The 22,795-nt window shown below is 42.8% G+C and overlaps 2 pseudogenes; one reads left to right on the top strand and one right to left on the bottom strand.

The window, feature by feature from the left end:
• Positions 1-1,351: 1,351 nt before the first annotated feature.
• On the top strand, positions 1,352-16,806 carry LOC123041446 (syn-copalyl diphosphate synthase-like; annotated as a pseudogene).
• A 293-nt stretch (positions 16,807-17,099) lies between these two features.
• Positions 17,100-18,071, bottom strand: LOC123041444 (23.2 kDa heat shock protein-like; annotated as a pseudogene).
• Between the last annotated feature and the right edge of the window lie 4,724 nt (positions 18,072-22,795).

Genomic DNA, 22,795 nt, shown 5'->3' with positions numbered 1-22,795 from the left:
CGGCGGTGCGATTTGACGCCTCCGACCGTCGGATTTGCCGCATCCGGCCGCCGGCGACTGCGGCTTGTGATGGATTGGCCTGGTACCGGAGCGCATAGCCTCGACAACACCTCCACGCCGCATTGCAGGTATTGACTCGGCCTCTAGCTGTTCGGCGCCGATGATTCGGTGGCAAAGACGAGCCCGGCCGTCACCCAGGCTCGGCGCTAACCCAACGGCTCGTCGGTTTACCGTTGCTGGTTAAGTGCGACAACCCCCCGCGGAAGGTCGTGTGCCACGTTTCTACCACGCCAGAACATCTTGGATAGGTGTTCTTCAAGTGCAAAAAGAAGGGGTATGTGCTTCTTTGATTCGGTCGTTCACCGGATTGAGCGCAATTTCGATAGCTCATTGTTTGGTCAAATTTGTGTGTAGAATGGATGCAAGTTTTGATATTGGGAAGAAGGATACATCGATCTATTGATAGAACTAAATTTGATAGATGTTCGTGCACTCATTGCTAGAATAGAGGTTACTGATGATATTGGATGCGAAGCAACGTCTACTTCTTTAGACCCGAAGAAGAGAGAAATGTGCAAGCTCGAGAAGCCGCAGCCCGCAGATCAACAATGAAGATATAGAGAAGATATTGATCCAAACTAGTGAGAGCAGTTACGGAAGTTTGATATCTTTTAAAATGTGTAATTAAGACTCTTGTTTTCTTTGGTCTTGCAATCCTAGCGAATAATTGATGAAATATGTACTACAATGTATCAAAATATCGTTCATGAAATAAAAGAAATGTGTTTTCGGTGGTAAAAAATATGTAAACATGGGACTCCGGCCGACTGTGGTGGATCAGATGTGTCCGTTCGTTGGGCGCCCGGCTAGCCCATCCAAAAAAAACGGCCAGACACGCCACTCCATTGCCCTATTCAAATGCACAAAATCCGAACAAAAGTCTTGAGTTGGAGTTGGCCGGGGATTAGGTTGACTGGCCGAATGTCTGCAGACACGTACGAACACTCTGTGGACACTTTTGAAGGCGTCCCATCGGTGATCATCGTTAAAGATGCCCTAAGGTCAATGCGTTTATTTAATGGAAAACGGGCATCGTTTCTGACGTGATGAGTGCATTTGTCTGTTAGTCCTGTGTAAGATTCTTGTACGGGATACCTCGAAACAAAGTATATATGATAGCTATCTCGATTTAGGGGTTGACAAGCTTGATGAGGATGCGTGATAGCTCTCTCGATTTAGAAACAAGCGGTACCATGGAGCTATCAAAGACTTCCTATTCCTTAATGATAGCGACAAGCCAACATCCAGAAAGGTTGCCTAAAAGGGGGCGGGGGCCGGAGAGTCGAAGGATATGGCCACGTTTACCGCTGCAGTCCGATATGTTCTGGTGCTCAACCACCCGACGGCCAAGCCATGGCAACAACTTTCCGTGAACCTACACCCTCAGCGTCGACGATGTGGTAATCATGATCTATCAAAACAACAATACATATTCAGTTCCTTAACTTGTTGTTAATTAGTGTGGATTTGATCCTTCGATTTTAAAACCAGACAAGCCCCCTAAGGTTTGGACTCTGGAGTGATGTTGAACTAGAAATTTAGGCCGGAAATCTCTTCATGCGTACTACATCTAATAGTGATAATGTGCTTATATTCATCATTTTAACTTAATATTCCATATGACCTGGATGTTCTTTTCCACTTGTCATGCCTGATATTCAGGGTTCGTGCTAAGTAGCAAATCTCCATCATATCCTGAGGCGGTAGTGCATGAATGGAAAGGTGGTGAATCCATACGACACAAGGTGAGCTTATATACATATGAAGTAACTCATTTTGAGCTGAATAATCACTAATACTATCACACACAAGCTGACAAACATACATATTGAGCGAACCCTGAACAAAACTTCCTACAGGATGAACCAAGCGAGATGCAACATATGGTCAATGACATAAGAATGGCACTGGGTCACTGGGCGATGATGAGACATCAATGAATGTTTCAGCCTATGACACGGTGTTGGTCGCCCTTGTTAAGAACCTTGACGGAGGAGATGGACCGCAATTCCCCTCATGCATCGACTGGATTGTTCAAAATCAACTACCAGATGGTTCGTGGGGTGATCCTGCTTTCTTTATGGTCCAAGATCGGATGATCAGCACCCTAGCTTGTGTGGTGGCAGTCAAGTCTTGGAACATTGACAACGACAGCTGTGAAAGAGGTTCGTTTTGATCAAACTTCTCCTTTTACCTACACGTTTTTTTTCATTAATCAGATAAAGGAAAAATATTTACACAAGCAAAAGAGAGAAAAAAAAAGAGTGAGAACTAAGCCTAACTTAACCAAATCCTGTCCGTGGTATCATCAAATTACCAAAGGAGAGCCACTGATACAACTCATACTAGATACAGGGCTTCTTCTTCAAGAACATATATATCGTCTTGGTAAATCTTAGTCGACTAAGTCTTTGTTATATCTCAGTCATTGTTATACTCGTGAGATTTTACATTAAGATCTATGTAAAAATTACTTTTCCGTTTTCTTTTTCTTTTTACATGTTATATCACTTGACTGAGACTTGGTCAAGTCTTAGTCGAATAGGACCTAGCCACACTCCTTGTATTATAGTCTGTATTTTGAAGGTGTTGTCAGGTTTTCACCCCATAGTTTACTTTTAGATTGCGACGTGTACAGGTTCTCTGACAATGTTTGAACTCTCTCTCCCCTTTATCCTTTCTTGACTGTCAAACTATTGGAGTATTTTCGTTATGCTTATTAAAAGAAAGGGGTGTGCATTGCTCGATGCAGAGACTGGGGTCATCCTCCTTTTCTGGAAACAAAAGTAAAGGAAAGGGGCGTTTGCCCGCTTAAAGAAACATATATATCAGACCCTCAACATTTCATTTTCAAAGGGAAAGACCAAATGTGTAATTTAGAGATGACCATTTCTGTTGTAGGTGTGTCATTTATCCAAGAAAATATGAGCAGGTTGGTAGAAGAGGAACAAGACTGGATGCCATCCGGCTTCGAGATTAACTTCCCAGCCCTCCTAGAGAAGGCCAGGGACCTGAATTTGGATATTCCGTATAATCACCCTGTTTTGGAAGAGATATACACCAAGAGGAATCTAAAGCTTTCTAGGTATGCATACCTACACACATAAACCTGGATTTCATTTGTATGTAACTAAGCAATCATCTGACTCAAATTATAGGATACCTCTGGATGTACTACACGCCGTACCAACGACACTACTTTTCAGCGTGGAAGGAATGGTAGACTTGCAACTGGACTGGGAAAAGCTACTCAAGTTGCGTTTTCCGGACAGCTCCTTTCATTCCTCGCCTGCTGCCACAGCTGCTGCACTCAGTCACACCGGCGACAAGGAATGTCCTGCATTCCTGGAACATCTCGTTAGAAAGTTCAAGGGGGGAGGTAAAATCACTACTTCTTGCACCACCAGCATGAATGCACACTTTTCCCTTGCATTGGCCCATACTGATATTGCCATTCAAATAAATTCCTTTTCTTCAGTGCGCTGCTGCCACTCTATGGATAATTTTGAGCAACTATGGGTGGTCGATCGGCTGGTGTGTCTGGGGATATCAATGCACTTCACAACTGAAATTGAGCAATGCTTAGATTTTATTTACAGGTAACATGAACTGGGTCCTAAAATACATTCAATCAAGATTTTTGAACCTAACTAGTCCGGCCTATATAAAACTGGTTACTCCATCTGATCCAAATTAGCCTCTATACAAAGTCTTACTTACATTGTATAGAGGCTGCATCAATTATATATAAAATATAAATTGTTTACTACTCCCTCCGTAAACAAATATAAGATAGTTTAACTCTTTTATGATTTAGATGTATATAGATGCATTTTAGTGTATTTGTTCACTCATTTCAATCCATATGTAATTCATATTGAAATATCTAAAATGTTTTACATTTATTTATGAAGGAAGTATTTACCAACATATCCATAAGAAAATAGCAGTCAAAGTAGCATACTGAAGACTGACAGCACATACAGATGCATGATATAAAAAATATATCATTAGAAACTCCTTTCACTTACGAATTTGATGGTATACTTCATGTAACATGCATGTCATATATTATTGCTCGAAACGGTGGTCAAATATGCCTCATATATTTCAAACCAGTGGTCCAAAAATCTTATGCCTCGGTTAAAAAAAAGCAATCTCAAAAAATGTATTAGACCATATATATTTGAGCGGGGGAGTAGTGCCCCACACTCATGACATATGTATTGATACCAACATGTTAGTACAAACCTGTAAAACTTGTAGCATTAATGTGTGTATTAATAAATCTAGTGATACTATTTTCGCCCAACAAGTCTTCTGCTCCTTGCCTTTCTGTTTAAAAAGGCTAACTAAAAAACCTCGCCAACCAAGACAAATGGCGAGTGATGGAACAAATTTCGTAATTCGCAAAACTAACCAATTAGTGTGCTCATTTTCCTCAAAATTTAGCAAATTAATCCGCATGGAGCACCCTACCAGAATGGTAAGCAGGCCACCCATGGTGTAGTGCATCGTCACCATCCTAGTTTCATTAGACTCACCATAAAGTATTGTATACTCTATGTCTTTGACGTTTCCAATATAGTATAATTTTCTATTGAATGAGTCAAACTTATAACAAAATAAAAAGGAAACAACACCCTTACCTCTGCATCGAGTCATGCATGCAACCTTTTATTCCAAGTCTCAAAGTTCAACATATCCCTTTACAAAAATAGTTCATCTACAAAATAGCCACAAATGGTTTCCTGGAGGGAAAAACAAACAAAGTAGGAAAATGAGTCGCATGCATCATAAATCCTACATGTAGGCTACTGATACCTCCTTTTAGTGACCCCGTAAAGGAGCAAAAATGTATCCCACACCTATTTCTCCAGAGGTGACCCTGTGTTATCGAACCCACGGGAGAAAGGTCCCCTTGAAGCGAAGGTCTCTAGCAAGCTTTCGTTAAAGGATCAATTCCAACTTTTAACCGGATCAATCAAGCAAATGATGATTCAAACACTTATAATAAGAAGAGGTACGGATATGAGGTCATAATGCTTACAACCATGCATTTGTGTTGCGACCATATATGATCTTAATTTATGCGCTAGAAGTCACCCATCGAAATGTGCTTGTTACGAACCGAAGTGGGGGATGTGTCCAAATAACATCTTGACCGGCATGAGCCTGCATCAAGAATCAGTTGTCCTACCGCAGGCCATATCCGTCGCGCGGGGTTACCCCGATAATTAAGATAATAATAATCAAACAAGAGCTTTGGGCGTTTAATGACCACATCTCATGAATCCCCAAGGATTGGATCCGTGTTACTATAGTAATCCCTTCTATCACTGGTGTTCAGAATAACACTTCACGTTCTCCCTGCACTTAGTCTTACCATTGCTCGATCTCCATGATCCTGGGTACCTACAGAGATGAAGATCGCAGACATGACAAGAGATATCTATAGAACAATTTTATTTCACACAAACGGGATGTTAATTCAAAACCCTTCCATTGATCCCCACAACAAATATAGAGGGTTGCAAGGCCTATGCCTCAACCATACCTTACCGAACTACTCAAACATGAAGATCATATCGCAAGAAGAAGACATTGAAGAACACATCTTAAGGATTGATTGATTTCAATATGTCTTACAATGGCTGTCTTGTGTGATGCATGATTACAAGTATGAACTAGAGGGAGTTGGACTATGGTGGTGATGGCGGCTATGGAGATGGAAATGGCGGCGGCTAGGATTGATGTGAGGGGATGACGATGGTTATGTTCTGACTTCGTTCGACGCTCTCCTATTGACATTTTGATGGGGTCCCCTTTATAATAGTTGTTCAGGTCGACGAGCTGCATCGGAATCCACGTCATATGACCACTGCTCACGGTCGTATGAAACGTCGTCTTTTCTACTGTTTCTTCTAGTGCGCCTTTTGGTGATTCCTTCTTTCTTCATTTCCATTTCTTCCATGTTCACACGTGATTTCTTCCTTTTTAGCACATTTCCTGTGGAAACACATCAAAGAGAGGAGTTTTTGGAATCCTTTGCATTCATTAGTCATTAGTAGCAATATTGGAGCAAATATCTCGGTTTAAACTAAGGGTAAATGAGTGTAAAAACATCACTCATCAGCTACCAACCAAATCGGTTGAATAAATCCAGAGTGACCACCTCACATTAGTTGCACCAAAAGACTTTGGGCGCCGCTCCCCCTCCTTGTGAAGTAAGGACTAGATATGGATGTAGCTGATGTCCTTGAAGATAACGTACAAAAAATTGGAACTTTCATTCAGATAAAATTATAATCATTATGAGTGTTACCAATGGACAGAAGTAAAACACAAATTCTCACACGGATCTGAGACTTCAACTTGGGATGTACCCGGACTAACAGTTTTCAAACATATTCATACTACTCGTGGGTGGAGGTAGATTAAAAGCTATATGGACGGAGCTCCATAGTAGCTTGGCTTGTGGACAATGAAACAATAGGAGTTGAATTGACTCCTCATCACCATAGAAGCAACACCCTAGTGCAACCTTGCCAAAAAAATTGGATTATCTTTTGTCAGGATGACTTCCGATCTAAATACCACATGAAGATCTTAATTTTTGAAGAAACGTTCATTTTCTGAATATATTGCTGGTGAAAAGATAGTTCCTCGTTAATGAGGTTATGTTCATGTATTTGTCTACGAATATCCCGTGCATAGTCAACTTCCAACAAAAAATACCAGCCTCATCCTAAAGGTTGGAATCATCAACCTTATGTCCACTTGTCACCAAGCAGTGGCCACCGAAAAGCCAAGTTCGACTACACATGTACCATCACCAAGTCAATGGGGACATCTTTCTCTTGTGCAACATGGTAAAGTCGCTGGTATTGCAGAGCTAGTGGCGTATGACCCAGCCATACATCCTATCAGAAGCTAGTAATTAGGTCATTGCCTACCACAAATGTCCATTTACAAAAGAATTCATTATTGACTCCCATGATACCTTTCGAGAAGGGTGAACCGGTTGGTTTGGCCTGAACCTCAGCGAGAGTTTTAGATTACACCTCGTTTGAATGTTGATATTGGGGCCTAAAAATTGATATTGGCATTGGGCAACCCGAATGCCATTGTTCAGATGGTCACAGAATTGACTCGCTGAATTGGCCCGCGATATTCGCTAGCCCACTCTCCTAGCCCGCCTGGCTGTTCCTAAATTCAGAGCACAAGAGCTCGACTTCGTGAGATATTCGGGATTGCTCGTTCGACTTACCGCTTCGCCCGCTCTCAAGCGAAAAGAAATAGGCCAGACGTGTGCTACAGAAGACGAACGGAAGCACGACGCGGGAGGTCCCGACGGTGCTGGTCAGCCCCTCTCCACCCTCCTCCTTCTCCCATCTCTCCGGCGGATCCGCTCCTCCCCTATGTGCATACCTCTCTCTCCGCGCGCCTGCCTCCCTCCTTGCGAGCCCGTCCTCCCTCCCCGAGCGTCCGTCCCACTGGCCGTCGTTGGCCTGACCCACCACCGCGCGCATGCCCCCATGGCAGATGGCTCCCGTCCCTCCCCGTGCGTCCGTCCCACTAGCCCCCTCCCTTTCCTAGGCAGAAAACCCAATCCCCTGATCCCTTCAAACCCCCACACTATGTGCTGATGTTCTGAAAAACAACAGTCTTCTGCAGGTCAATCGATTTGAGCTTTGTTCCCCAGCAGGCAGATCCAAAGTACTTGACGTGGTTTGTGTGTGATATTGGTCTGTTATAAACGTGTGATGTTGATACAAATTTTGCTTCCAGTCCTTCCGATGCTTGACTGAACATACATTATCTTGATTGATTGATATATGTTGTACAAATTGATGCATAATTACTTAATTATTGTGTAGTTGTCTAGATGGCATACCTTATCTCACAAAGAGTAGCTCAGTATAGTTGTACTGTATTTGGCTGTGGAAGAAAAAGTTGTTGTTGTATAAGTAGTGATGCCCTTTTTTGTGCAAGTAACGCTTTTTTTGCAAGTGTTGTGGTTGTATTCTTTAAATTTAAACATTAAAAAATATATTCACATGATGCATAGAATTTAACTAAAAAATTACATAGAAGTACAATGTGCATCCTATGACAATAACCAATTCCAATGTACACATTGGCCATCCAAACATGCTTTCCAATTGGCCCTCTCATGCAAATTCCAGATGTCAATTCTGTGAACATCCAAACACCAGAATTCGGGTGCAACAATGTCAATATCAAAGTCGGGAGGATTTGATATTGGGGCCAATTCAATTCCAAGGCCTTGAATATCAACATCCAAACAGAGCATTATAGGTATTTATTCCTAAGCAATTCCTATCAAACTCTATTCTTAGTAGGTATTCTCTCTATTCACCATTATAAGATGTTTTAGATATTTTAATATGAGCTACATACGGACTAAAACGAGTGAACAAACACACTAAAATGTGTTTACTTACATCCAAGGTTTTTGGTAGACATTTGGTCCCTCAAGGTTTACCTACACACTAAAACTACATTCCTCTTCTCAAAACGAGTGAACAAGATATGTTTTGGTCCCTCAAGTTCCCCAAAAGCATATATTTCGTCCCCCAAGGTTTTTTGGCAGACATTTGGTCCTTCAAGTCTCAAAACCAGATAAGTTTCGTCCAAAACCAGATTTTGACCATGTTGACCCGGTTTGACCAATGAACAGTAAATTAAAAAAATTGCAAAAGAATAAAAAAACAGAAATTTTGTGGCAACCAAGAAGGTTGGGTGTGCTAGGTGCGTGAACTATTTGTGTGGTGTTTCGGCATTAGAGGAGCCCATGGCAAAAAAAACAAAATTATGGCTCAAAACAGCAAAAAATTGTGTTTTCTTGCTAGAGGTCCTCAGGAGTTATTTGACAACAAAAATTTATACGCACCTAAAGCACCCAAGCATCTTGGTTGTCACTCAATTTCAGTTTTTTTTTCGAAGTTACTGTTCATCGGTCAAATCCTGTCAACGTGCTCAAAATCTGGTTTTGTACCAAACTTATACGGTTTTGAGACTTGAAGGACCAAATGTCTATCGAAAAATCTTGAGGGACCAAGCATATGGTTTTGGGGAACTTGAGGGACCAAAAATATACTTTTCTCTTAGAAAAAAGATAAACCATCGTATAATAGTGAACGGAGGGATTATCTTATATAGACATTTTCTTAAGAGACTTATTTTTAATCTCTATATGCTCCACCCTAGACCTCCTTGCTCCTTAGGACGACTTATCACATCCCACCTAATCAGGCGTTAATTATGCTTATGTTCAACTTAAAAAATAGAAATTCAAATAATTTGAAAGGCATGGATGCTAGTTTGAGAGGAGCTATATGTATACACTTTGAACAGCCGCTGGACTCAGAAGGGACTAGCTCATACCGTGCACTGCTCAATCACGGATATTGATGACACGGCCATGGGTTTCCGTCTGCTCCATCTGCATGGCTACGACGTCACTCCATGTAAATACTCCATCTAAATGGTGCTTTAGCACGCAACTATGTTATGTTGGATCTACTTTGACTAATGTGCATCTACAATAATGCAGCCGTGTTTAAGCACTTCGAGAAGGACGACAAGTTCTTCTGCCTCTCCATGGAGATGGAGACCAACCACGCATCTGTCACCCCAATGTACAACACATACCGTGCTTCTCAGCTCATGTTCCCCAGTGATGATGACGTTTTGGCACAGGCTGGGTGCTATTGTCGAGCATTTCTCAAACAGAGACATGCCTCCAACAAGTTGAATGACAAGTGGATCATCACCAAGGACCTGCCAGGCGAGGTATGTGCCAACAAACTCAAGTTATTTGTGAACAATTCAGCTAGATCATTGACAACAAAAATTGCCCAAGCCATTGCCATGGATATTAGAAGCAGTGGCCCTGCCTTTTTGTCAATGTTTTTTGCCATGGTTGCAAATAAATGAAAAAATCTCCAGAAATAAAAATCCAAACTTTGTTTCTTTCAAGGAAGATTTGAGCATTCTCAGTCACATAATTAGAAAGAAGTATAATTACACTGCCTAGAGCTGGTATTGGTTGACCCTTTTTTTTAATTAGTTAAGTTTCTTATTATTTATCACCCCCCCCCCCCCCCCCCCCCCCCCGACCCCATATTTTCTACCATACTTATTATGAAAATACCATAGAATTTTTTTTCTGCTGTTCAGAGCTTCAGAAAACAACAGAGTAATATGCAATTCTATGGTGCTTTGTACTACTTGTAAAAACAGGTCGACTACACATTGAACTTCCCCTGGAAAGCAAGTTTGCCCCGAATTGAAACAAGGATGTATCTTGATCAGTATGGAGGCAGCACCGATGTTTGGATCGCCAAGGTCCTCTACAGGTAATTACCATCCTATATATGTACTCTCTCTGTCTCAAAATGCTTGTCTCTAGATACGGATGTATCTACCCATTTTGGGACGGAGGTAATAGTATCCAGCTAACTTGTGATACTAGAGCGATTGTTAATAGAAATTTCTGGTGGCCAAATATTGGTCACACCCTTGGTTCTGACACTTCAATTTTTCAGAATGGATCTTGTGAGCAATGACCTGTACCTTCAAATGGCAAAAGCTGATTTCAGGCAATACCAAAGGCTCTCCCGACTTGAGTGGAATGGCCTCAGAAAGTTAGTCACGGGCACTTTTGCCACCTCTATCCTCAAGTTCAACTAATTAGCTAGCACATATGTTCATATATGACAACTATTCTTATTCCAAGAGTGCTTGCCTGTATATGTATGCGCAGGTGGTATTTCAGGAACCGCCTGCAGAGGTATGGTGGGACTCCAAAGAGCGCGCTGACGACCTACTTCTTAGCCGCAGCAAACATCTTCGAACCAAGCCGAGCATCAGAGCGTCTAGCATGGGCTCGCACGGCGGTGCTTGCCGAGGCGGTGACCTCTCACTTCAAACACACAGGGTATGCAGCTTGGCAGTTTTCCTTCTCCGGAATTTTGTTTCACGGGATATATGTTTATATTTGGCGGTACGAGTTGGGGATGCCACAATCGCGAGGTGTTCTACGTGGATGGCCTCAAGTTTTTTTTTTCTTTCTTTTTCCTCTTTATAAGCTAATTTATTCGTATTATTAATAATTAATAATACATCACTCGATTAAGAGGCCCCCGAGGATCTTCCTCTTTTTTTTTCAAAAAAGACAAAATGTAACATGTGCCTACCTGTGTGCACGCATTGCAGTTGCAGGGGACCAAAGGATTCAACGGAGAACCTTGAAGAGCTTATCGACCTTGTTTCCTTTGACGACGCTTCCGGCAGCCTTTGTGAAGCTGTAAAATTCGTCAAACCCTACGCTTAGATATATATACTGCTGGTATTATGATGCTGAGTCTTCACCGGATATGATGCAGCCGAGCTTCTTTTTTTTCTTTGGTAACTGCAGTGGAAGCAGTGGCTCATGGCATGGACTGCAAATGGGAACCATAGATTCATTGACGGAGATACAGCACTGCTGCTGGTTCGCACAATCGAGATCTGCTCGGGAAGGCATGTTTCCGCCGAGGAGAAACTGAACCTTTGGGAGTACTCCCAGCTCGAGCAGCTCACCTCTTCCATCTGCCGCAAGCTTGCCGCAAAAGTTCATGCTCAGGTACGTATGTGTACATTTTTTTCTCGAAAAAGGGGATTCCTCGGCCTCTGCATCAGAACAATGCATACGGCCATCTTATTATCAAAATAAAGAAGTGCCAACATGGTTCCAAAGGTCTCCACAAGTCATAGAAAAGCACAAAAAGCTCACACAGAGCCAAAAAAGGCTAGAAACATCAACTAGCCAAATCAAGATGCCACAACCGGCTGGCTGAACTAGATAGGGATACTAAATGCCTATCCTATTACATGACCGCCATCCAAACCGGTTGAAGATATCCCGAGCTACCATCTCCCAGCGGAAAGACCCAGTAACCAAATGCCCCCTGGTCTCCGTCTGGGTGAGTAGCGACCACGAACGGATCAGTGCCGTAGTCCGGAATAAGACCTGCAAAAAATGTATACATGATATTCTGTTAAAGACCAAATCGTTTCTGCAATTCCAGATAGTCCACAGCAAAGCACAAACTCCAACCCGAATATGTCTCGCTAAGTTAGGCTCAATCCCATTAAGCCATGTCCCAAATAACGCATTAACAGAATTCGGGGGTTTGATATTAAAAGCAATGTGGACCGTCTGCCAAAGTACCTTGGCCAGCGGGCAATCAAAAAAGAGGTGTTTAATAGTCTCATCCCGATCGCAGAAACTACACCTAGTAGGTCCTGTCCAATTACGCTTTATTAAGTTATCCTTAGTTAAAATTACTTGTTTATGGACGAACCACATAAACACTTTTATTTTCAAAGGAACTTTGACATCCCAAACATGTTTGGACGTAGGATGGAGTTCGAATTAATAACATCAATATACATTGATTTAACCGTGAATGCTCCAGACTTAGTCAACTTCCAGCGTAATTCATCGGGTTGTTGAAAAAACTGGACTTTCATCAGTCTCCTAACTAGACGGAGCCATTCTTCCCAACGATTGCCCGCTAGCACTCGTCTGAACTGGATATTAAGGGGGGTAGATTGAAAGACCGATGCAACAACCACCTCACGGCGTTGAACAATGCGGTACAAAGAAGGGTATTGGATGGCTAAGGGTGTGTCACCGAGCCAAGTATCCTCCCAGAAACGTGTACTCGTGCCGTTTCCAATAACAAACTTTGTCCTATTAAACAATGCCTGCTTGACCTTCATGAGACCCTTCCAGAAGGGCGAGTCGGTCAGCCGTACTGTGACCTGTGACAAAGTTTTTGACTGAAGATACTTGTCACGAAGGATTCGAGCCCACATAGCATCATTCTCCGAAGAGAGCTTCCACAGCCACTTGCTAAGAAGGCATTTATTCTTAATTTCGAGATTCTCAATACCTAGACCCCCTTGGTCTTTCGGTCTACAGATGATATCCCACTTAGCAAGCCGATATTTTTTTTAAGCTCATCACCCTGCCAAAAGAACCGCGATCTATAGAAGTCCAGTCTCTTCCTAACACCAACTGGTACCTCAAAGAACGATAGAAGAAACATCGGCATACTCGTGAGCACCGAATTAATTAGGATTAATCGGCCTCCATATGACATGAGCTTGCCCTTCCAGCAGCTCATTTTCTTCTTAAATCGGTCCTCGATGCACTTTCATTCTCTGTTTGTCAGCCTACGATGGTGGATAGGAATCCCCAAGTATGAGAATGATAGCTCTCTCAACTCACATCCAAACAATTGCCTATAAGCATCCTGTTCATCTTTGGCCCTACCAAAACAGAACAGCTCGCTCTTATGAAAGTTGATCTTTAGCCCGGTCAATTGTTCGAATAGGCATAACACCAGCTTCATATTTCTCACCTTAGCCAAATCATGCTCCATAAAGATGATTGTATCATCAGCGTACTGTAGGATAGAGACACATCCATCAATAAGATGAGGCACCAATCCACCTACTTCACCATTTTCCTTAGCCCTTCCTATCAAAACTGCCAACATATCCACCACAATGTTAAACAAGATAGGGGACATCGGATCTCCTTGTCTTAGGCCTTTATGTGTCTGGAAGTAGTGGCCTATGTCATCATTAACTCTAATTCCCACACTACCTTTTTGCGTAAATGATTCAACCTATCGGCGTCAGGCTTCATCAAAACCTTTCATACGCAAAGACTGTTGGAGAAATGGCCATTTGACCTTATCATACGCTTTCTCGAAATCCACCTTAAAAATCACTCCATCTAATTTTTTAGACTGGATTTCATGGAGCGTTTCATGTAGGACTACCACCCCTTCAAGGATATTTCTGTCCGGCATGAAAGCGGTTTGGGACTGTTGCACTACAGAATGTGCAATCTGTGTGAGTCTGTTAGTCCCGACCTTGGTGAAAATTTTGAAACTAACATTAAGGAGACAGATCGGCCTGAATTGCTCAATTTTCACAGCATCCGTCTTCTTAGGAAGTAGTGTGATAGTCCCAAAATTCAAGTGGAATAATTGAAGCTGTCCAGAGAACAGATCGTGGAACATAGGTAGTAAATCCCCCTTAATAATGTGCCAGCACTTCTTATAGAACTCAGCCGGGAAACCATCCGGTCCGGGAGCCTTATTATTCTTCATCTGTGCAATAGCATCAAAAACCTCCTTCTCCGAGAACGGGGCAACCAGAATCTCATTATCAGCAGCCGATAGCTGAGGTACATCCTTAGTTCTGGACTCATCAAGGGACACAGTATTATCCTCCGGAGGTCCAAATAACTGCTTATAATAGTCGGTAATGTATGTTTTTAGGTTATCCTGATCTAAAATAGTACCCTCGTCCTGCTCAAGCTGAAAGATTCGCTTCTTTCTGTGTTTGCCATTAGCTATCAAATGGAAGAACTGAGTATTGGCGTCCCCCTGGACCACTTTGCGTACTTTAGCACGCAAAGCCCACTTCAGTTCTTCTTCGCGGAGTAGTTCTTTTAACCTCTCCTCCGCCTCATTTTTAACCTGAAGCTCTGCTGGTGACAAAATATTGGATTCGGCCTGAATGTCCAGGTCCTGTATAAGAGTCAGGAGTCTATCCTTTTCAATCTTATACACACCGCTAAGGTGCTTAGCCCAACCCCGTAAGAAGCTTCTCAAGTTCCTAATCTTATTCTGCCACCGCTCAATAGCAGTTTTGCCTCGTACATCTTTAACCCATTCCCTGGCAATCAAATCTAAGAACCCCTCACGTTCAAACCATGACGTCTCGAAGGAGAAGGTGTTCTTGTTACCCACGTGGTTCGGCTTCCCTGAGTCCACGAACAATGGGGTATGATCAAATATTCCCCTCGAAAGAGCTTGCACCATAACCAGTGGGAATTTTTGTTCCCACTCCACGCTCGCAAGAACTCGATCAAGTTTTTCGTAGGTTGGGTTTGGCAGAGCGTTAGCCCATGTAAACTTTCGACCAGAGAGCTCTATCTCTCTCAGATCCAAGCTTTCGATAATGATGTTGAACATGAAGGACCATCTGCCATCAAAGTTATCATTGTTCTTCTCCTCTTTCCTCCTAATGATATTGAAATCACCTCCAACTAAGATTGGCAGCTGCTCTGACCCACAGATTCGAACAAGGTCCGCGAGAAACTCCGCTTTAAACTCTGGCTGCGCAGCACCATATACCGCCACCAAAGCCCAGTTAAAGCCATCAATCCTAGACCTAACTCGAAACTTTACCGCGAAGTCGCCCATCACTACACTACAGACTTGAAGCGAATCGCATCTCACACCTAGTAAGATACCACCCGATCTTCCTCGCGGAGGGAGGCAATGCCAATCAAAATCAATACCACCGATCAGAGAGGAGAGAAACTGCGGTGCAAAGTTATCTCTACCCGTCTCTGATAGAGCAACAAAATCTAGCTTCTGCTCTAAAGCTGTCTCAGCCAGGAATCTTCTTCTAGCCAAGTCCTTCAGACCTCTGCTATTCCAAAAAATTCCTCTCATAGTTCATCATGGAATTTTTGGTGGTTCGAATCCTAGCACTCCTACGAACTGCGGAATCGGGATAGATCTTCCGTTTCCACTTACGCTTAGGTTTACTAAGTTCAGTCACCCGGTCCTCATGACCGGGTTCACAAATATTACTAGCATCATTCTCTAGGGGTACATCATCTTCCTCAGCGTCATGATTGGGGGGTGCTAGATCCGCACACAGACTATCAAGCACTCTAACCCCTAACACATCGATCTCATCATCATTCATTGGTTTAACTGCTGCAAGATTGCGAATAGTCTCTAAAGCACGTTCCGCCTCCAAATCTAAAATATCATTCACCGAATTGGTAGTCTCACTATCCGTAGCACCTAGTGAAACTCCTAATTAGTTTGCATTATTTATAATGTCCTCATTAGAAAAATGCAATAGGGAATTAGATAAGTTGACGGACATACCAGAAAATAAAGCAGCCTCCTGAAGCTTGGCCGCCCTCATAGCGCACCGCTGCTGCATATCGTCCACCTCAGGGATGTCGAGGATGCGAGTACTCATCCGTCTCCCCTCGGAGATAGGGTCCGGGATCCCACCAAACGCGATCACCTCCTCCCTAGTATAACCTGGCACCGAAACCCTGAAAGGTGGTGCCAAAGTTACCAGAGAAGGCGTCTGCGGGCTCTCGATCTCCTTAGACGGGTGCCCCACACCAGGTAGTGGGGAAGAGTGGATGACAGGGGCCTCCTGCCCGCGCCCTCCTCCCGCCACAGCCGCCAGCTCAGACGGCGTAGCCATCGGCGAGGTGGTCCTCCTGACCATCGGCGTAGAGGGAGGAGACAGGGCCTCCTGCCCCGGCGTCCCCCCAAACGCAGCTGAGAACAGAACTTGTGTGGGACCTGTCAAACTATAACCAAAGAAATGTTCAATGCTGAGAACAGAATGGAGGAAGTGTGGGTACAGTGGACTTGGACCGGCAAGTGGATTTGGAGATGCAAGAGCTATTTTGGCGTGTTCATCAGGGTGGCCATGGCATCAACAAAGAAACCAGGCAGACTTTTCTCCACGTTGTGAAAAGCTTCTACTACTCGGAAAGAAACCAGGCAGACTTTTCTCCACGTTGTGAAAAGCTTCTACTACTCGGCTCATTGCTCACCTGGAACAGTTGATGGCCACATCGCAAAGATCATATTCCAGGATGTCATCTAGGATGAACCACCTTCTTTCCTGTTTATGTTCTTGTTGGTGAAGAAATAAATTTGTGCTTGCGGAAACAAACCTCACTGTTAGTCTGCCACTCTATCCAGACAATGTCTATGTAGAGATCTGGATGATTCATGCTCCCTCCGTATCAAAATATAAGACGTTCTTTTGACACTGCCATAGTGCCAAAGAAAGTCTTATATTTTGATATAGAGGGAGTACGTCTCAGTAGATTCAGTCTCTGAACATGTATTGATGAGAGAAAAATCAATCAATAAAGTGTGAATGTTCTCAACACGGGCAAAACAAAGTGATCGGTGGTTTTTTATTTCCTCAGTGAACTTCTCTTACATGCGAGAGTGAATCGACTACTCAGTGTCGCTTACGTTCAAAATAGCAGTACATCACATTTTTCTACACACTGTACTGAGAAGAGGAACTGACAAGCGTACTGAGTGCAAAGTTCAGAATTTCAGAGCTCAACTTTCTTGGCCTGGCGCTCTTCACCTCCACCGGCACCGGCGTCGCCGATGGTCTTCTTGGCAGCGGCGCCGTCGTCGCCCCCGGCGATGCCAACCACGCGCGGGCCCTTGATCTGTTCGGGCGCCAGCTTCCGGAAGCGCACGGTGAGGACACCGGCGTCAAGGCTCGCCGCGATGGAATCGAGGTCCGCGTTGTCGGGGAGGCGCATCTGGCGCCAGAACCTGCCGTAGGAGCGCTCCTCGCGGTGCCAGTGGTCCCCTTCCGTTCTTCCACCTCCCGCCGCCGCTCGCCGCTGATCCGCAGCACCCGGTTCTCCTCGATCTCCACCTTCAGGTCCTCCTTCCTCATCCCTGGCACGTCGACGACGATCTCGTGGGAGTCGGAGGTCTCGCGCCAGTCCACGCGGGCCATGGACACCATGGCCACGTCGTCGCGGTCGAAGCCGAAGGGGACGTGCTCCAGGATCCGGAACGGGTCGGCGAGCAGGGCCACGTCCTGGATCGGCGATGCCACCGCGTCATCGCGCGCGCCGCGACTGCCGCCGCCGCTCCCGAACCATGGGAGGATCGCGCCGTCCGCCGGCGCCACGGCGAGCGACATTGCCGCCACGGCAATGCAGCAAAGGGCCAAGAAGCATCGAGTCGACATTGCTACCGAACTCGAGGACGCACTTCCCTGGGATGCTACGCTGATCGCGTGTGCGCAAGCGCTCTGTGTCGGCGTGTATTCTTCGATCTCGTGGGTCGTGATCTGTTGCCTTGTGGAATGTGACAATGCGAGCGGCTAACTTGGTGACGACGGACGGCGAAGGTGTCTTCCATTTATAAGGGCTGGGAGAGGTGGGAAGCGGTGGAAGGTGGAGAGGTGGCGAGCGAGCGAGAAGGTTCGTCAGACAAGGGGCGGTCGAGAGGTTTCGAGCGTGTTCAGAGGTTGGCGATGGCGGGAGAGAGTTCCCGAAGTGTCCGCTCCCAGTGGGCCAATCGACGTTCCTGCTAGTGCATAGGAAGTCTGGGCTTATACATAGTTTTTCTTTAAGAGTCTGGGCTTAAATGTAAGAGCAGACCAGTCCTATTCTGCCCAGGTCGATGAAAATCTTCGGGAGCAACTAACGTAGAAATACTCCTTCGGGAACCCCGCAAGGGTCACCTGAGCTGGACTGCCATCACGTGTCGTGCTCTGAACGCTTCCTTCATAAAATTTTATTATTATTTTCCTCACGTGTTTTTGGTTTTCTATATATAATTTTTTTTCGGTTTTTTGGCTTTCCGATTTTCACTGGTCTTTCTTAGCTTTTCGACAAAAAATACGAAAACGGAGAAACTTATGTGAAAACACGTGTTCTATTTTTTTTCTTCCGGGAGAGGCACGGCCGTACCACTCCGAAACGGAAAAACGCATTTTTTTTCTACTTGCGCGAGAGGCACGAATTTATTTCCGCGAGAGGTGCGTCTTCGAAATGAAAAATGTGTTTTCTTTTTCTTTTCTCCTTCCGCGAGAGGCATGGATTTGCCTTCCGGGCCGTGCCCCTCGGAAATGAAAAAAAAGGTGTTTTTTTTCGCAAGAGCCACGGTCATGCTCTCGGAAACAAAAAAGAAATGTGTTTTCTTTTTTTTCTTCCACCAGAGGCATGGTTTTACTTCTCGTGGAGGCACGGATTTGCTTTTACGAGAGACACGGTTGTGCTTCTCGAAAAACAAAAAATATGTGTTTTCCTTTTTTTTACTTTCGCAGGAGACACGGGTTTACTTCTCGTGGAGGCACGAATTTGCTTCGGCGAGAGGCATAGTCGTTCGTCTTTCGGAAAAAAAAACATGCTTCCGGTTTGGTTTTTTGGTTCGGCTTTTTTGTCTGCTTTTTCGTGAAAAAAAGTTCATTAAAATCATATCAACATGGAGTCTAATTTTGAAGATCTCGATGCAAAAAATCTAATGGTAAAAACGATTCGAGATTTTAACGCGCGGTTTAAGAGATAAAATGTTTTGAATAAACGGATCTATGAAAAAAAAAGGAAATTATCATGTTGCAACAAGTGGCGCAAGTGTGTCACTTATTGCAACATGAGAAGGTGGGAGTTAACTTTGCAAAGAGTGCTCATTAATTAATGATTTTGGATTTCTTTCCCTACCAGATTTGAGAAAGTTCTAAAATTCCCCTAGCATGGAAGGAGTCGGGGCTTATAGGTTTTTCTTTAGAGAGTCTGGGCTTAAAAGTAAGAGCAGATCAGTCCACTGTCAAAAAACAAGAGCAGGCCAGTCCTATTTGACTCGTAGGTTGCCACCTAGCGTGTACCCGCTCGCTCGTCTGGTCTTCTGTTTGGACGGCCCATTCCAGGTTTCTTCCCCTACCTATTTGGGGAATAATTTCTCAAAAAGAAAAAACCTTCTTGGAAAGGTATCCCTTAAAAACTGTTTGGGGAAGGTTCTAGAACCTTTGCTGAACCAGTTTATTTTTTTCCTTTTTTGTTTTTATTTTGTTTTTGTTTTCATTTTTGTTTCTTTTCTCTTCATTGTTTATTTCTTCCCTTTTTTTTCTTATTTTTCCTTTTTATTTTTATTTATTTATTACCATAGAACAGCAGGGCAAAAACCCTACCGTGTGTCATTTTTCATTAATATAAAAAAGTGACAAAATAAATGGTCTGTACAATGGTTGTTGGGGAGACAACCAGAGAAATAATGAATTACAAATTTTAATGGAAAAGGGAAAGAATTAATAACTAAAATATAGATCTAAATGTTGTCAATTCAAGATGACATGCCATCCTTCAGAGATGGTTTAGCTCTCATCATGGTGATCTTGAAAGATCTGATAAAATCATATTTGCATTCATTTATTGAGCAAGGTATCCCATCAAATATCATCCCATTTCTTTGATTCTAAATGCTCCAGCAGCCCAATGTCATAATTTCCATGAAATGTCTAATTTTGTATCTGTGTTTAGCATCCATGACCATATTGTGGATGTCCAGGTCAGAATTCCATTCAAAACCAATAGTCCACCAAAAACCTTGACTTAAAGGGCAAGTGAAAAGGAGGTGAGTCATGTCTTCCATATCTTCAGCATTGCATAAGACACATGTAGTGGAGTCAAGTTGCATGCTCTTTCGTGTCAATAGATCACATGTGTTTATTTTGTCATATAGCATTAGCCAGTAAAAAATTTATGTTTTGGTAGGCACCATGATTTCCATATCCATATGGAAGTGTCAGCAACATCTTCACCCTTCATTAGATAATCATAAATATTCTTGGTCATGTTGTTGTTACCGCCCCAGTTGAAATTCCAAAATATCATGATCATTGTTGTGCCTGATGTTATTTAATTCATCAGAAAGCAGATGAAATTGCTGGTGGGCTTAAATAGACAGAGGTAGCTGAAATAGACTATATAAATTTTCCAATTCTTTGGCAGCCTTGACAGATATATTTTCCTTATAAGTGAAGGAGTGTAGTTCAGGAAACTTTAGCTTCATAATGTCACCCTTCCATTTGTCCTCCCAAAGCATGTTGGTTTTACCAGATTTAATATCACAAGTTGTCATATCTCTGAAATAATCATACATTTTCATGCAATCTTTCCACCAAAAAGAACCTTTGCTTTGTTTGAATGTGGGGCTTCATTATTTTGTTAATGGGCCTCCCAAATTAATTTAACCCGAGGAACGTCAATCTTGTTGTAAAACTTGAAAAGGTGCTTGATAAGAAGGGCTTTGTTTTGCTCTCTCAAATTTAGAACTCCAAGACCCCCTTGTTGCTTTAGCTTGCATATCATCTGCGAGCTTGCCAAACATTTGCCTCCTTTATTAATCTCATTTCCATACCATAGGAATTTTTTGCTTGATTTATCAACATGATCTAAAATGGTGATATGAACTTTGAGGGAGCACATAGCAAATATTGGCATTGAGGCAACAACAGAATTTATATAGTAAGTCTACCAGAGTGGTTCATGAATCTAGCAACCCCAGATAATCTCTTATCAATTATAGATATGACAGGAATGAGATCCTGTATTGAAGGTTTGGTGGTGCCCATGGGGAGACCTAGATAAGTAAAAGGGAGGCTTTCAACCTTACATCCAAATGATGTGGCATATCTGGTGATAGCATGGTGATCAATATTTATGGGAATCATGGAGGATTTGCTGAAGTTAACAAAAAGACCCGTGGACAAACTAAAGAGGTTCAGAAGGTATTTAAGGTGGCTGAGCTGGTCTTCATTAGCAGGCATAATCATCAAAGTATCATCAGCATATTGTATGATTGGATAATCCTGTCCATATGCATGATTGATAGGTAGAGATAGTTCTCCATTTGACCAGGCAACATTAATAACTGATTGAAGAAGATCTGCAGCAATAACATATAATAATGGGGAGTGAGAATCCCCTTGTCTGACTCCTCTTTTGCAGATGATTTTTTTCCAGCCACTCCATTGAGTAAGATAGAAGTGGCTGGAGATTGGAGAATGTTGGTCACCCAGTTAATCCATCTAGGTCCAAAACCTTTGGCTCTTAGCATAGCAATAATGGTTTTGTATTCCACCTTATCAAAAGCCTTTTCAAAATCTAATTTGAGTATGATGATGGGCTTTTTTGACTGATGGCATAAGTGGAGATACTCAAAAGCATAACCCAAACAATCATGTATGTTTCTGCCTTTGATAAAACCATATTGATTCAGATGGATAACTGAAATAATAATTTTTTGAGCTCTATTAGCCATAAGCTTAGTGATAATTTTTAGAGGAAGACTCACCAGGGAAATAGGTCTAAAATCATTCATATTGAGAGGATTTGCAATCTTTGGAATAAGAGTAATGAAAGCAGTGTTGATACTCTGAATATCACTATTCCCTTTAAAAAAAATCCCAAATCGTAGTATAGATGTCTTGTTTGATAATATTCCAGCATTTTTTTTAGAAAAGATCCATTAAAGACATCTGGTCATGGGGCTCTTTCAGTTGGAATATCTTTAATCACTTGATCAATCTCATCCATAGAGTAAGGGGCCTCAAGTTCAGATAGGTCTTTAGGCTGAATAAGTTCCTCAAGGTTAAAAAGCATAGGTGGGTCAATTGATTTACCCAATCTATCTTTGTAAGATTTCCAAATGATTGCAGCCTTATGATCATGATTTTGGATAGGATTTCCATCCTCATCATTTATAGTAGTAATGAAGTTTTTCCTAAATTTTTGGGTAGCCATGGCATGAAAGAAATCAGTACTTTCATCATCCAGCTTCACACACCTCATTTTAAATCTGGATTTCCAATAAATTCTTTTCACTTCCAATAACTTGGTGATGTGCTTCCTCAGAATATTTCTGAGCTTCCATAGTGCTAAGGTTTCTTTGGTCTTCAATGCCATCCAACATAGATAATACATAGTTACAAGCAGAAATGTTAGTGTTGAGCTTAGACAAGTTTTTACTCCATTTCTTGAGTCCCATTCCAAGACATTTGAATCTAGCAGCAATATCTTGAGCAGAGTTGGCCAGCTATTGGTTCTTGT

Source organism: Triticum aestivum, chromosome 2B, assembly GCF_018294505.1.
Source record: "Triticum aestivum cultivar Chinese Spring chromosome 2B, IWGSC CS RefSeq v2.1, whole genome shotgun sequence".
Classification (NCBI taxonomy): domain Eukaryota; kingdom Viridiplantae; phylum Streptophyta; class Magnoliopsida; order Poales; family Poaceae; genus Triticum; species Triticum aestivum.
The sequence above is the reverse complement of the archived record's forward strand: the minus strand, read 5'-3'. Positions and strand labels throughout refer to the sequence as shown.